The sequence below is a fragment of the Abramis brama genome (assembly GCF_963993115.1).
Source record: "Abramis brama genome assembly, chromosome: 6".
Lineage (NCBI taxonomy): Eukaryota > Metazoa > Chordata > Actinopteri > Cypriniformes > Leuciscidae > Abramis > Abramis brama.
In genome coordinates this window covers 10,097,955-10,115,292 of record NC_139968.1, presented here as the reverse complement: position 1 = coordinate 10,115,292, position 17,338 = coordinate 10,097,955, and the positions used below count along the sequence as shown (strand labels likewise).

The 17,338-nt window shown below is 37.1% G+C and overlaps 1 protein-coding gene across 2 annotated transcripts in view; it reads left to right on the top strand.

The window, feature by feature from the left end:
• The first annotated feature begins 944 nt into the window (after positions 1 to 944).
• dag1 (dystroglycan 1) overlaps positions 945 to 17,338 on the top strand; it is a 35,005-nt gene continuing 18,611 nt past the window's right edge. The window contains exon 1 of one of the 2 annotated variants that reach the window (XM_084117860.1): positions 945 to 1,457. The gene's annotated coding sequence lies outside the window, so the exon portion shown is untranslated. Of the gene's footprint in view, positions 1,458 to 2,505; positions 2,674 to 17,338 lie in introns of those variants that run through there. The other variant, XM_084117859.1, reaches the window with a different exon arrangement.

Genomic DNA, 17,338 nt, shown 5'->3' with positions numbered 1-17,338 from the left:
GTTTTAATCAATACTATTAAAATTGTTTTATGTAATATAATAAATAAATATATTATATATTTAAGTTGAACATATAACATAATTAGTATGATTTTTTATTTAATTTAAAAAAAATATTTATATTATGTATTAAAATATAAAACATATGTTATCATATAATATAATTATTGTTACATAAAGTATTTCGATAATAATATTAATAATAATAATAATAATAATAACATGCATGTTAAGCATTATCATGTAATATATGCTATTGTTATTAATCAAAGTTGTACAAAATGTAAAACATGTAATCATTAATCATGTAATCACCATAATCATGTTTAATAAATATTAACAAGTTATACATTATTATATATTATATTTGCTATGTTACATAAATATTGCAATAATAATAATTATAAGAATGTTAGGCATTTTATAATAAATAATAAAGTATTTACTGATTTTTTTTTTAAATAATATAATATAATATTATATAATATTATATATATATATATATATATATATATATATATATATATATATATATATATATGGCTTAATATAAAAAGTTTAACATGTAGTAACAATAATAATTAGCTTTTTATTGATATTATATACAAACATAAATTATTAATGAATGTATAAAAATATGAAACACATGCTAAATAGCATATTATATATTTATGGTTACACATTTAAATAATAAGCATCTTCATCATCGTTATTTTTTATAAAGAATTTATGAAAGAAGTAATATTTGCTAATGATGTCTGTCTATCTATCTATCTATCTGTCTATCTGTCTGTCTGTGGTGTGCTTTGTGATGTCAAGAATGTGAACAGTAGCATTGAGGTGGAGTCGTGTAAGGGGTGGAGTGTGAAGGTACATGCCTCCTCCTCCTCCTCCTCCTCCTCCTCCTCCTCCTGCATCTGAAGGGGCAGATAATATTCTTCAAAGCCCAGAGACAGACTCTGAGTTACACAGCAAGTGCAGAGCAGCTCACAGTCCGATAAAACACGCTGGGCAAACACCATTTCTTCAGCAACCCTCTTCATCGAGGCGCGAGCCTGCCGAAACCCTCGACATGTGACCGCTCCCGACCATCGTTATGTACTTTCATTTTTATCTTTCTTTTTTTATTTGATTTTCTTCGTCATTAAGGCTCAAAACAGGACTTGTAATCAAACGCTGCGCAGTCGTCCTGTGGATTTGACAGGAATAATTCATCCTCATTTTCCAGTTCTTTCTTGTTTCTCGTAACGAATCTTACATGTAAGTAAGGACAGGCGGGAAAGGAGCGAGTGAATAAACAAGTGGATGAAAACATCGTACTGATCTCCAGCTATAACCAGACGAGAAGACCTTTGGTTTAAACAACAGCAGCCTGTGTTATTCGCCATTGGAGAAGCACTGAAACGGATTTTACCACGTTGGGAATCGAGTCTGTTCATCTCCGCCGCTGTGAAACGGTAAATATCGCTTGTTTTGTTGCTGTGTGGGAATTTCTATTTTAGAGGTCTCTGGGATCGAGTGGACAGACTCTGCTGGTCGAGTCTGAACAGTGAAAGTTTTTTGGCAGTACAAATCAGGGTCTCGCATCATTAATTTCTCTAGGAAAGACGTTGAGCTGCAGCAAGGACACATAATAATATCTATCTAGTAAACATTTTATATTTTTTTATTCAAGTTTTTTTCCTGTTTTGGAGAAGTCAAAAAGCAGCAAGGTAAATAAATAAATGTGTTAAGCATTTTAAACAATTATTTTATAAATATTTTATTTGTTTTATTATTCCAGCCGTAGAAAACAGGCGGCCCCTACAAAAACAGTTCTTAAAGAAGTCGAAAAGCAGATTAATAATATATAAAATAATAGACAAAGAATAGTGTTAAATAAATAAAAGTCAAATTTATTTAATCCAACAGCAAAAATGAGAGGATGTGGACTGTTTAAAAAAAAGAAAAGAAAAAAGAAAGTGCAAATCAGCGCTTTTCACATTTCAGGGTTTCTCAGAAGCGGAAGTCATCATAGTTGGGTAAACTTCTATAGCGGTGAATGAGAGACTATGTTAAATATGTATATATTTTTGTGTGTTCCCATTTGCTTAAATAGCAAAAGAAAACTCCACAATAGTGTTTTCACAACTTTCACAAAGAGGGAAAAAATAGAGCGATTGATAATGGCAGTCAGAAGAGAGAAAGATGTTGTTTTTATCGTCACTCCCACAGCCGCTGTAGAAACAATTTTAACTAGTTTCTTGAAATTTGATGCAAAGGTAATATGATACACAGTATAGTGATGTAAATGTACATACATTTACACCAAAAAATAAAGAAAAAAAAGATAAAAAACTTTGCAGGATTTACGATGTTGATGACGTTAAAATGCGTAATTGCAGTCTGTGAAAAGGGTCCATTAACGCATCTATAAATCTGTGCTCGGCTGGTCGCGTCTCGCGGTTGCACGGTGAATTGGTTCAATCGACGTTAGCCGACTCTGTGCTCGGCTGGTCGGGTCTTGAGGCTGGACAGTGAAAGTGTGTGTGTGCGGATTGATTCGTGTAGATGGAGAGAGAAGAGGGGTAGAAGGGCGAGATTTCTTCTCCTCCTTGCGCACGGATGCGTCTATAAGCTTGAAATCAAGATATTATAATAGCTGCGATGTGACGCCGATCTATCCCCACCGAGGTAAGACATCGTGTAAAGTGCTTTTGAGGCAGTTGGACTGAATTGTAGGTAATATTGTTTGGCTCGGCTGTGTGTGTGCTGCATAGAGACTGACGCTCCTAATGCAAACCAAATGCAAACAGGTGTAACAGCCCCATCTAAACCGCAAACGAGCGCCGACGCGACGCGACAAACCAAAACGCTCGATTTAACCGAACAAGCTTCGTGGGTCTTTTAGTTTTCCGCGTCGCGTCAATCGCGTCACGTCGTGAGATGGGCTTTAACGTTTTTACGTTACCAAAAAAAAGCATTAAAGCCAAACCGTTTCAGATTCGAATATTAAAATAAGATTCGAATCAACGTCGCTTTTGTCCTGTTGTTCCCTCCTCTGCGACCCATCATATCGCGAGCTCAGTTTTGGTACAGTTGTGATTTCCATCGTTAATGTTTATTTTTGGAGGTTTAGATGAAGGTATCGGGCGATCGATTTAATTAATCTGTCAAGTTGGTTATAATTCGATATCAGTGACCTGACTTTTGAATTGATGTGCTGAAAAAGCGATAAAGGTGACTCGTTTCCGGTATAACATCATCATTATCTCTCGCTATTATCATCACCCGGTTTATTATTCCGCTTATTGCCTTCTTAAAGGACATTATCGGGTCGTTTCAGATGGTATTGATTACCAACAGATGATCAATAATGTCAAGTCTAAGCAGAAAAAAAAGATTTAAATCTGTAATTGTATTGTCAAACATGGTGCAGTCAAATTAAATTTCCGCGTTGAATTTGCTTTCAGATTTTGGTTTCTTTTCTTTTTTTAACCCTTTCCAGCGCCTTTTCAGACTTTTGAAAGATTGTTTTAATACACGGTCTCGTTTTACGTGTTTACACAGTTCATCAGGTTAGGCTTTGATCGCTTGTTGTACGATGTAAATAAATAACATTGTTGTGTCTGACATTTTCGTAAAGAAATGTTGATGAAAGGGGTTTGCATTTGAGTTTAAATCAAATTGTGACTCCCCCATGGTTTTGTGAATTTGTTTTTGTCTCTTTATCCTCATATAGACATAACAAAGTAACCTCAGTGTGTGGCACTAATGAACCAGGAGGATTTTTTATTTTTTTTTGTCACTTATTGGCTTGTTTGGCTTCTTAGCATGTTCATCACGTCTGACTCTCCATGGAGACGTTTTTAAACCTTTCAGCTGTGCGAGGGGTTTTTTCCCCTCTTGTCAAGGGACACCAAGACCTCCATGCACACGCCAGACATTTGGTTTCCACATTATCCCTCAGTATTTGACTTTTTCATCTTATGCTCCTCTGCGAACATGCGGTGGTCAGTCGGTTTTAACTTCAACACATGGTTGACTCCAAAATAAGGCTGTGGTGAAATTGTGTACTGGTTTGGGAAGAAAAAGCCTCATATATATATATATATTAGACACAACATTATATGACATTATTACAATGATTTTAATCAAAAGAATCATGCATCTGTAGTAACCAAACACTTGAATTGCATGTGTGTCCGCATTTAATATAAATAGACTATTATTGTTTTAGATACAATTTATTTGCAAACCTTAGTTTTAAAAATTGCTTGAGCTCTGCTTTTTGACCCAATAATATGTAAATCATTAGATTCTAACAATCAAAACATGGCGTATTATTATTGGAATATTCATAATTCATGGCTTTGGTAACACTTTGTTTTAAGGCGATGTAGTTACACGTTACTTCATGTTCTCACTATAGTAATAACTAATAACAGAAAATTATTCATAATCACAAGTAACTAACCCTAAACCTAACCATAACTATAGTAAGTACATGTAGTTAATTAATATTATACTCAATACTTATTTGAGTACAATGTAACTACGTCACCTTAAAATGAAGTGTTCCCATTATATTTATGCTGTTGTTTTGCTTTAAGTTGTTTTGTGTAATGCTAGTAATTTTATATCATAGCTAATAGTTATGTTTAAAATGTTATGCATTTGAGAAAGTGTGTGATGCATAAAGTTGTGCCATTTATGCAATCAATACAAGTTACTTTACCATTGAGGGGGAAGTGGAAAATTGTTTGAACGAAATTTCTTCGAATCTTTTCAAATTGTATATTTCCATCTGACCCGAAACTTAACGTTATATACCGTACATCTAGTTTTTAGTCATGTTTCAGTCTGTCAAACCCAGATTTAAAACCAAAAACTCCCACATAACTTTCTCCGTGTTGAGTCGGTTGGTCGTTTAGTCACTGAATATCTCATATGGACGAGGTTTAAAGTGAGTTGTTCTGGAATAAGGCCATATCTCTGCCTTGGCATGTGGTTGAGTCTATTTTCTGCAACCCCCTCACTCCTTCCCAAGGGAAAATCCAGTGAGTAAAGGGGGATAAAATTAGAGGACAGGTATAAGTTTCCTTCCTGCCCTTTTTTCTTTTCTCGTGCATGTACTAATCTGTTGTGTTTCTTCTATAAGTTTCAGTTTCATATGCTTACTGCCATTTCTAGATTGAACTAGGAACCCTATTGAAAGTCTGTGGTGGGAGGCTAATTTGCCCCAATTCTCTCTCTTTTTTTTCCTCAGGTGCCCTTAATTTAATTGCGATTGCAGGTATTGCAATACCCTTTGGGCTGATCGTCTTTGCAGAAGATGTTCTGGCCTGTTGTACTGTTGCACTTGTCAAGTGTTATTGATTTACTTTGCCCCTGAGAAGAACTCTCTTGGCTCTCTAATTGCATGTTCATTTATGCCTTAATTTGTTTGAGCTAACCAGTCCGCGGAGATATTTATTCCTTATGTACCTTGTAAAAACGTCCTTTTATGGTGCAATCCTTCTGGAGGAGTGCTTGAGAAAACATTAGTGGAGGATGACAATATTGATTTATTTCCTGCACATGTGATTTCATTGTTGGTGGGTTATAAAAATAGACAAAGTATGAGCCCGCCCCCGGACAGGTGCCTTGAAAGTTTATTGTAGATGATTGCAGGGTTGAGTCTGTGAAGTACCTATTTGGGCTTTGCACAAATCTCTCCGCACAAATAAAGCCTTAAACTTGGATTACGCCGACCGTGAGGCGAGGCCGAGCGGAAAAGGTGCGCCTACGGGAAAATTTCCAGTGTGGAGTCATGCACCGGACCTCTCATAACTCCAGTGCTTTCGTAATCAGACACGTAATCTTGCAGGGTGATTGGATTTGAGATGACGCTGGAGTCCGAGTTGGTGCTACCACAACCATGTCTTTTTTTTTTTTTTTTTTTTTTCTGGCACACATACACATGCAGATCTCTTGTTTATTTTCCAGTAAGCTGCTTCAGTCTTTGGAGGCACTGTCTGCTGCAGTGTGCAATAGTTCACACTTCAATTGCAGCCTAACCTAGATTTCTGTAGCACTGCTTGTAAATAACCCTGGGGCTCTGTTCTGAGGGAGGGGGCTTTAAAGGCAGCGGGAAACGGCTCTCTAATGCAAGGCTGCGTACTATCGGCACTGTGATAAGACTTGCATCATCAGCAGAGGTGTGGAGCTGAGAAGAAGAAAGCTGAGAAATATCCATGTTGCCGCCTGGCACCGAGCAAATAGATTTCCCGTCTAATACCGTGCACTTCTGTAATATGCAGTAACATGCAGTCCCGCCGAGGAGACGTGCGTTCGCTTAATGAGTTAATGTTCTGCCGTAACGTCAGAATTGACCAGCTCTTTCGCTGAGAGGTTTGAAGTCGACAGGAAATCAAAACCTGACTGTGTTTACATTGTTAATACACGTTTTTGGTCTTATTGTCAACGATTTAGCGGTGCATGTTAATATCTTTCAGCTGATGTCAGTAAACCCATAAACGTTTCAATCATTTGTCTAATCAATTTGTTCAATTAAGTTATGACAACGTGTTTTTACATTGCTATCAACTTTTTTTATCATCAAGATTCAGTTTATTTATGTCAGTTTAATGTAATTTAAGTTGAAAATGACTTAAACGTTCAAGTTGACTGTACTTAAATTTAAGGCTGCAGCTTTTTTAGTTATTTTTTTTATATACAGTGTAGTTCATCTAAAAATTGGAGTTCTAGCATTTACTCATGTCATTGCAAACATGCATTGTTTTCTGCTGAATGCAAAGATATTTTGAAGAACAACTTTTGACCCCATTGACTGTCATTGTATAGATAACGTTTTTTCAAAATACCTCCTTTTGTGTTCAATCAATGAAGTGTACATTTATAATAGATTCATACAGATGTATCAGATATTGTCATTTTATTTCACAATAATTATTGTGATGTGATGTAGTTATTTTTGCTGGAAATAAGGTTGTTAATAAACCTTATTTCCATAAACGCATTTCTTTCTTTCAAATAGGGCCATTGCTCAGATGGTTTTTGAGTCTACAAGCTCTACATATAACGTTATCCTGCAGAACTGTAATGGTTCAGCTGTATAATTCGTATCGGCAAAACCAATTTTAGCAACAACAGCTTAACACTTTTTAAGAGAGAGATGGGAGAGAGTGGAAAAAGCAAAAATAGTACAGTGTTGGGAAAGGGAAAAAAAACAACAACCTTGTTTCATGTAGCTGTAATGCTGCAGCACAACTCAGGTGGAGACTTTCTGTAGAGTCAGAGGCCTTTAGACTTTAAGCTGCACTTTGACATTTTGGAAGAAAACAGCTTTGAGTACACCGTGCGACCTTCTCCTCCGCGTACCTTGAACACAAAGCAGCGATTTAAAAAATTGCATCTTTTCCTCGGCGGTCGACATGCCGAGTTCTTGTGGCGGCAAACGTGTTTTGATTTCTATGGACTCAATGGAGACGTCCTGGCCTGTGGTCTCGACAGAGGGAAAACAGGAAGGAAGATCTGTCTTACAGGGAAGACGGCGTGATTCACTAGCTCAGCATGCTGTAGAAACGCAAGTTTAATGTAGCATAGGATGTTAACGCGATGGCCTGGAGACTGAGACATGTTGTCAGCTCTGGATGGGAGAGACTGGGCAGATAAAGGCCACCTCGCACAGACGCGCTTAAATTACCTGCTTACAAATGCACTAATATTGATTTTTAAAGATGTTGTTTACATATTACCATGTCTGATGTTGTGTCTGGCTGATCGCTAACAGTTGGGGGTTGCGTCTAAGGATTTGAAAGGGAAAATGAAACATTGGGCTTGTTTAATGTTTGCATGCACCAATTTGTGACCAGCAGCCTTTTGGATGAAGGGAGGCTCTCTGTTTACCCCTACTGAGCCGCTGCTTTGAGGTGATCTTTGACTCCCACACAAATTGCCTGCTGTTTACCGAAGTGCGACTGTGTCTATCGTGATCTTTGCGAGAATGCTATAGGAGGGTAATTGTGGAGTTGAACTGCTACTACCTTCAGAACTAAACCTAGACTGGAGGAAACACTCACAGTTTGTTAACAGATTAGCACGGTAAACCGTAAAGAGCGAGGCTGGTTGTGGACTAGAGTGCCAGTTGTACTCAGACCAGCTACACATTCACAAAAGTGGGAGTCACGTGAACGCCTTAAGGCCTTGAAACGCCTACTTAAAGTTAGTGATTTACAATGTGCTGTTTAAACAATGATATATTAACCATTTATGATTTGGCCAGGACGTTGCATTTGAAGGCTAATTCAAGTTGAAACACAAATCTAGGCCTTAGTTTAACTAATCGCTTCTGGTGATCTTGGTCATGTGTACAAAGATCAAGGTATCTTATTTTAATTTACCCCCTCTACAGCTCTTTTATTCCTGTGAAGAACCAGGATTTCTATGTTCTTGGGAAAACGTTTTAAAAGTTTGCTTTCTAGACCTTGGAAAAACTCCATGGACATTTTTTAGTGTGTGTGTGTAAAGCTTTCATTGCTCATTAACGTCACCGTGAAGTTGCGCCCGACTTTTTTCCGAGTGAAATGGAATATTGCCTGAGGAAAAATAGGGGGCGTGGCTTGTACTTTTCATATTTTGATCAAAGATTATGAAGACAAAAAAAAAAAGTGAATCAAATGAATTATTCACCACAAGACTTGTAATGTGCACTAACAAAGTAAATGGGGGGTCGATTTTAATTTCATTCCTAATTAAAAATATTTTTTGTGATTATGCAAAATTGAGTGTGTGGGATTTATGTATTCTAGTTTATATTGTAATGTCATCCAGAGCGCCTACGATTCAGGTTGCGAGCCACTATATATTTTTGAGTTATTTCAAACTCTGAAGTGGTTTAACAGGTAGAAATTGCGAGAAAGTATATTTTTAAAAATCCATAACCAGCATTTCACAAATGAAAGTAAGAGTCATGGTAGTGCTGGGCGGTGTACCGGTTCATACCGAATACCAGTGTTTATTTTTGTTATGATATGAATTTTTAAAATACCGCAGTACCGGTGTATGTCGCTTTAATAACGATCGGAACGCGGCACGGCGCGGCGCGACACTGTTTGAGAGGGTCCTTTTTCACTGTTGCACTGTGGTGATGCATGTGTTACTAAGCATGACTTTGAAGGTGGATAGGTTAAACTATAATTGATAGCTGTCAAATTATATTACAGTGTTTCCCATACATTGGTTCACAATATCAACACAGCCTTTTGGAAAATCTATTTGTGGTTGGCATTGACATCGTTGAATAAACATGAGCACTGCACGTTTCAAAATCAAAACGCGGCGTGGGTGTTTTTATATGAATGTATCTGAAGTGAACTGACGGTCTTTAGAAAAGTTTCTTTGTTACGATTGAATCTTTCTTTATCTTTCCTGATAAAGCAGCGTTTATGAGCGTTGCTGCTTTGTGTACAGCTGTTACCGGGGAAACCGCTATTGCTGCTGCTCCTAAAGCGCCTCCTGCTGGCACCTTTTTGTAAACAGCCTTGCAAACCTGTATTAATACTAGTGTGGATTTTTTTTCTACAATATTCACTCATGACAGTAAAATAGGGCATTCTAAGTCAATCTACTGCAGTATTTCCTCTCTCACTCAGTGAAAAATGTTTTACACCCAGTCATGCTTGGAAAAAAAAATACCGTCATATACCATGAAACCGGTGTAATTTAGAAAAATACCGTGATGTGGATTTTTGGTCATACCACCCAGCACTTCAAGTATTGTTCTGGACAATGTGTGGCGAGTCGAAACGGTTGAGAACGACAGTAATAGAGTGGAAACACTTAGCCCACCGTTTTCAGTGGGTTGTCTTTATGGCGTGCAGAAATAGCACCCTTTACCGCCCTCGCGCAGTCTTAACACTCTTAGCTGGCCTACTCTGGAATATTCCTCTATGGTCTTTTGCTCATTATCAATTGCTGTTTTAACATTCAAACGTCCTTAGTGTAGGTCATTTGCTCTTTCTTCTCACGTTTAGAGACTATCTTCTCATTTACCTTCCTTTTTTGCAATGAATAAATCTTCTGTAGTAAATGCAAAATCAGACATATCTAAGAAAAAATGCTTTTGTTATCTTTGCAGAGCCTCTGTCTTCTGCTACCCCACTTCCGCCGCCAATTGAAATCAGTGCCGGCAATAAAGCAGGGGGTCTGATTAGAGTTTAAAATCCAGGCCGCGCTCTGCCCACTCCTTGTGAATCTTAAATCCGTCAATTTAATATTCCTTGAATGGCACTGGTGTGGAGCAGGGGGTGTTAATTTGTGGAATATCGCTTTAAGGAATCGGACCGAGTGCCTAGTGGATTTTTCTGTAAATCCACCTTCCCACAAATTTCACAAACAAAGCTTCTTCTGTTCTTTTGAAATAAACATGCAGCATGCACCAATAATTTTTCCCCTTTGTTTTATGACGCATTAGAGATGTTTGCTAATTATTAAACCTAACCCTAAGTATTAAACTCTGGGAATTGGGTCTAGTGCAGAAGCTAGGCTGTAATATGTGCCGACACAAGTCATTAGTTAGGCCTCATCTAACCCAGCAGTCCTTAAATCATTAAACGACTTGGACAGCAAACATCACACTGGCTAGCGTGCTTTTCACACTGGCTTTGGTGTCAAGATCTTGGCCTCTGATAATGTATGCTTTATAGAGGTGGTGGAAATGGGCCAGACCAGGTGTGTTTGACGCTGACAAACAATGTAACCTTCCAGCTGGTTCAAAACTTGCAGTGATGACCTAGTAAATACAGCAGAACCGCTGTGGAACTTGAGGAACGCATGAGTGTTATTTCTTACAAGTCAACACCACTGCCTGTCTTCACACTGCCTGGTGTCTGTGGAGACAATGATGGACATTGTCTTTATTATTTGAGACCCCCAGGCTCTTGAGTTATTTTATGTTGATGGATGTAAGTGCTCCCTCACACAGCATAAACTAAAACCCAACAATTTCTGATCCCAGTAGCTTGCCAAGGATGTATTCGCATTGTTCAGATTTTCAAATGTGTGTGTGAAGGTAGAAACCTTGGCAAGGTAAGGCTGCTTCAGGAATGCTTGTTCATGAGGAGAAATACAGTATTGCTTTGAGAGCATTTTCTCATTTATGAATGAAATGCAGAAAGTGGGTGGTTGGAAAAAAAGGATGGGACCGAAATAATGATGTTCTGTTTCTCCAAATAACAAAGATATAGATTTTTCTCATGTACTTTGAATGCACTTTTCTTTATTTAGTCAAGGATCTAGTTCAAGTTTTTTTTTTAAATTTCCATCATTTTAAACATCAGTCACTGTTGAATATTTTCCACCAACACACCACTTATGTTGGCTGTAGTTAAGTGTTTTTAATTTGTCCTTTGGTTACAGGGCTCAATTATTATTATTTTTCTTTCTGCTGGCCCTATCAGGCCATCAAATCTCAGGTCATCAATTTTCACCAATTTTAATCCCTACTAGTTCATTTTAAATGGTTCTGCAGTGTGACAAATTCATTTTTACAAATTACAAATAGGCTATTATATAGCCTAGGCTCTCAATTAATATAAGGTTATTAAAGCAGCATGAATAATTCTAAAATAATTGGCTTTAGATGGTGTAGCTTGTTAATGTAATATTTCATATTATATTAAATGGATGTTCACTTAATACTTTTGTTGGAAAACAATGGCATGTGGTGCAAAGCATTAGCATAGGCTACTTATTTATTTTTTTCAGCTAATTCTAACTAAATCACTCGTCATTCACACAAATATGACAAATCTTGTGTGAGTCTGCTAACATTGGCTTGGTGACTTTTAAATTGGCATAATTTAACAATACATTGTTAAAATGGCAGTTAGCATCTAGATTTTTAATGAATATTTGAATACTTGATTATTTTGTCTAACGGTGTAACGGATATTAGTTTATCCGTGATCTGTAAGGACCAGGCCCCACGGTTCGGCACGCATGTGATTTGCTGGTTAATTGCAAAGTTTAACCATCATAGAGTGAAAGTTTATAATTTGCACGTGTTTTGTCTTTCCAATTTACACATTCAAGCGATTTTAAACCATTTCAGTGCAAGAAGAGGCAAATGAGAACTCAATTCAGTACCTGCGCGCTGTTACCGCACACACTCGAAGCGTGACACACACCGATAGGTGCGTTTCCGATAGCACACAAACTTCAAATTAATTCCTCTTTGGTGTCTCCTTGCGCTTGAATGGACACATACACACAAAAAAAATTAAAATACCCATCTCTGCTAGTATTCTCGTAAGTGAATGTAAACAGTTGAGAAAGAAATTGGATGTGTATCATTACATTGGATCTGTGCGTTAGGTCTATAAACAACAGTAGCCTATAACCTGCTGCTCACTGTCATTAATGTTAATCAAACAAAACACAGCTTTTACTAAGATTAATCTATATTTAATTTATAAAGTGAAAACTACAGTGTTATTTTATATTTAATACATTTCTGTACCTGAATCCTACGGTTAAACATTGTCAGTCAAGTCAACAGAACATTATCAAATTGTAATGTTAAATTTCTTAAGTGTAAATTTAATTAAAAACAAAATCAATATCACATTATCACATTGATAAGATTTGTAAGGTAGGCTAAATCGCCAACAGCAGAATACATCAATATGTTTCTATATGCAAATTTTCCAAAATAAAAGTATAAACCCTTGCTCTGAATTTGCATGTTTTAATGTCCACACATTCTTGCTCATGAAATTAGTGGCATTATGTATTTTAAGTGTTGTTCAATACAACCATATGAATTTTATGAATATATTTTATGAACCAATTAGCCTTTTGTTTTATTAATTTAAGCCATTTTAAAGGCTATTTTTCACTTCGGTTCATATTATTATTATTATTATTATTATTATTATTTTTTTTTTTTTTTATTACTTTTTTTTGTTTTTTGTTTTGTAAAAAAAAAAAAGACCAATTACCAAAATAATTGATCGATTACTCAGTTACAAAAATAATTGTTAGTGACAGCCCTACAATGAATGCATAAATGAGTCTGAAAGCAGTTTGAGCTGATTTCATTCCAAAAATCTGTGGAAAAGTATTTGTGATTCCAACACAGTGGCACCCTTCTGTCATCAATGTAATGAAGAAAAGTCATTTGGTACAGTGGATTAGTTATTTTTATGCAAATGTTTCATCTGAAACTACAGCTCTCTTTAAGCGTATGACAAGAAGAATAGGATCACTGGGGGTTCTCATCCAAAAAGAGTCTCTCAATGTGATTATTTTTTCGTATTTGGCTTCTCTGTGTTTTTGTAATATTTCCGTGTATTTGATTTATGTGGCTTATATTCGAGAGAATGTTTTCCACAACAAAAATCTATGAGATCTTCGACTGCTGTACAGTCTTCTCAAGTATCACGGATATAGGAATATCTCTCAGCACAGTCTTATCAGTGATTTTCCCCCTGTTTTGTGTCCTTATCCGCAGGGTACAGTTCCAGCCTTCCCGGTTTCATAACAAACAGAACATATCCTCGAGAGTTATTGTCTAACCCAAACCCACGTGTATCTCAGCATCTATGTTAAATACACAGTTGGGTTGTTGATGTCTACTGTGAGGTGTTTATTGACACAGACCATTGATCTAAGACACTTTGTGTTAAACAAGTGAGTGGTTATGTCTCTCAGGCCATCTGTTGCCCTTCTGTTTTGGGTTAAGGGCACTACTTGCCACTTTTGCCACGTTGAGTCCGTTTACTGTTAGGAAAAACAGTGGCTTTGATCAGTTCTTGCCATCAAAGTTGCAGCAAGTAAAAAATGGTTCCTTGCAATTTGCTGTACCGTCGTTTGTTCTGAACAAACATTGATCTTCTTTGAAGAGCTCTCCTTTGGTTACATCTTAAATGTGCTAGAAAAACAAGCACGTTTCTGTTGTGTGTATAAGCAGGCCAGTTCGGTGGCTTTATAGGTTCAAAGAACAGAAATGCTGATTGTAATGGGCGCCGAATGCCATTGGTGGCCCCTTGAGAGTTGTCCTTGATTTTCACACATTAGTAAAGTCCAGCACCCCCTCCTCCTCCTATTCCTCATGTCTGCCATCCCGTCATCCCTCCTGCCGTCCATATCCGTGTGCTGAATGTAACAGTCCCAGCTTTCCACGGCTTCAGCTCAGCACCTTGTGACCTTGCAGCTCATTCACAGATATTGCAGATTCACTCCCTCCCTTTGCTGCCAAGTGGCGTTAAGGCCGGTGTGTGTGTGTGTGTGTGTGTGTGAAGGAGGGCCATCTGGCCGTCTTACGTTTTCAGACGTGATATTCTGAATCCTGAATGATATTTTAAATGCTGATAAATTCATAGGGTAGGACATGTGTGTTTTGGTCTTTCTTCTGCCTGAAATAATAGCCGTATCATTGTTTCTTATGTCCTTGAACTGGATTTTTTTTTGCTGTATCTAATTTAATTTCTCTCCCTAGCCCCCAACGCCCTTTTTTTTTTTTTTTGGTCAGTTTAGCATATCGCCATTTCCGATTCATTAGGGCAGGTGATTTGGTTCTCATACCTTTTGGTTCATCATTCACAGAGCAGTTTTATCCTTTTTATGTTTTTGTGCTGATAAGGTTTTTCTGGTGCTATTTTGATTTGACCATGTAGAAACCATGTGTTTCTGTGTGCTTTTGTTGCTTACAGCTTTCTCAGTGATAAAAAGTAATGATTTTAGCAACAATAACACTTTGTCTGGGTGGCTAAAGATAATATGCCATGCGTTACATAAATTTTAACCAACAGGTTAACATCCCGGCATGATGACTGTTTACTTGTCTTATAATATTTGAAATTTATATTAGTTAGGCTACTAGTTCTTGCTGTGGTATAAACATTGGAATCTAGTATTGTGAAATTTCACTGGTATCTGAAATTTGGTGGCATAACCTTATTTATTAAGGTTGCATGGTTCAAGCACATCGAAAACAATAACTAATTAAATGTATTTATGTATTACTTTGTGGTGGGGCCAGTGAAAATTTTGTCTGGGCAAGTAAAAATGTACGCACTGTAGAAAAAATCCTTAGCGTTGAGCCCTGAAAACATTTGAAAAAATATTATTTATTGGTTTATTATTGATTGAATAATCTGAAAATAATCAAAGTTATTCAGAATTTTTATTTTATTTAACCTGCTAATTGGAAAAATAATTGATAGATTAATAATTGATTTGTAAAATTTGCCTTAAAAATCAGTCCACCCTACATGTTATATTTACAGATTGATGAAAATAATAAAAAAATGGTTTGCAAACAATTTAATGTTGACTTTTTAGAGGTAAGCTTGTCATCATTGTATATCTACCATGGTAAGTTTCCAAGAGGAGGAAATTAAATCAATCCCTGCAATCACGAATTGTGCCAGGAATTCAAGGGCTGCCGTCCTAGCAGTTGGGTGTATCTCTTGAGTGTTTTTGGGTCAGGATGGTGTCCTGGTACATGTTAAGAGCCTGGGGGTTCCCAGCTGTCACTGGTGTCCTTTACCAACTGGCCCCAATTGTCTATCTGCTCCAATATTGTTTTTGTTTTTTTACTGGTGGTCCTTAACAAGAATCTGATCTGCCCCTAAAGAGCAACTGCCTGACAACCAGCCGTTTTAGATCCCAGAGGACCCTCCATGGTTTACTCTTTTCTATGTGGGAATTCTGTCAAGATGGTCATTTTTGGCAATCAGAGTTGAGTAAAGCTCTAATCAGACATGATTGTAAAGGTCTCCCTATAGAGGCCCCTCTTGCCCTATGTGATTTTCATTTAATGAAGCAAATGTCATTTATTTTCCAAAATTCAAAGACTTCAAGTTGCAGTCTTATCCCAGTGTGTCAAGCTCTTCTCCGAAATGACTGGGTCTGGATCACCCGAGGACAATCATTTCAATAATTGAATCAATTGGACAGCTACTCGCCAGTTGCGGGCCGATCTCGATCACGCGACACCATTACTACACAGTGCTGGGAGATCAGTGTAGAAACCCATTTAATTCGACTCAGAATTAATAACATCGCTGCGAGATCCAGTGAGAAACATTCAGATTTGGATTCAGAGTTCTCTGTTATAAACCATAGATATCAGATCTAACAGCGCTGACGTGAAAACCAGTTGTGCCATGAATGAACAAGTTATAGAAGGAACAAAAGGGAACTGGAGCGCTACTGAAATCCCTTATATCCTCCGGTGCTCTTGGAAGGGTTGTAATAATTGAAAAAAACGTAGGAAATAATCCAAGTCCAGGCACTCAGTAGATACAAAAAGTAATACAAAACACTTTATTAGAGGGCTAAAAAAATGTAAAAAACACCAACATTTTACATGTTTTTTACATTTTTTTTAGCCCTCTAATAAAGTGTTTTGTATTACTTTTTGTATCTACTGAGTGCCTGGACTTGGATTATTTCCTACGTTTTTTTCAAGTTATAGAAGGCTTTGAGTCCACAAATCAGCGACATTTACCATGGATTTAATGTAGTAACACTAACCGTAGCTATGGCATTGTGACAGAAATAGGCAAACGCTTACTAGCCTACACTACACTACTTCAAAACTATAATATCCTGTTTAAATGTTGTTTTTAATGTGATGCACCAAAAAAAAAGGTGAATCCTTCAAAGATTGTCCCCATTTATAAAACTAAAAGTTACAAGATGTAGGAAAACTCACACTTACTTCATGAGAGCTTTATGCTGAAAAAAGCAGACATCATCCTCTGACCCACAAATTCCGAGGATATGAGAAGTATAACTTTTAATTAACAATTAACAATTAATTTTGTTGCTTTGCAGATTTTACAGGCAACAGAGGAAGCTTTAAAATGAAGCACAGTCAGACTGTTCACAAGCCGTACTGCCATCTGACAGAAATAGCTGACGACTGACTTTACCGAGTTTTAATCAATGTGAACATGCGTTCCTTCTCGTTTGGGAAAGCGGCGCAATTCCCTAAATTGTTTCTCACGATTCATTTTAGCTTGTCATCAAATTAAAAACACATTAGAGAGGTGTATAGCACCGCTACCCTGGCTTTTTTCACATCTTAAGCACTGAGGCATCAAACGCTGCTTTCCATGCAAGATACGAGCAGAAAAATCAAGTTATGTCAATCCATGCATGTCGCTATTATACGACAGCATTGTTTTCAAGCTTCTAGCGCGTTCATCGTTTATTAACACGATAAGAGAATGTGGGGGTGTACATAATTGCGACATAATCCATTTAAGAGCCTGGTTTTTAAAAACATATTTTGCAGTGTCCTACAGGTTGGGCGTTGAAACCCCAGATAGAGTCACTGCAATAA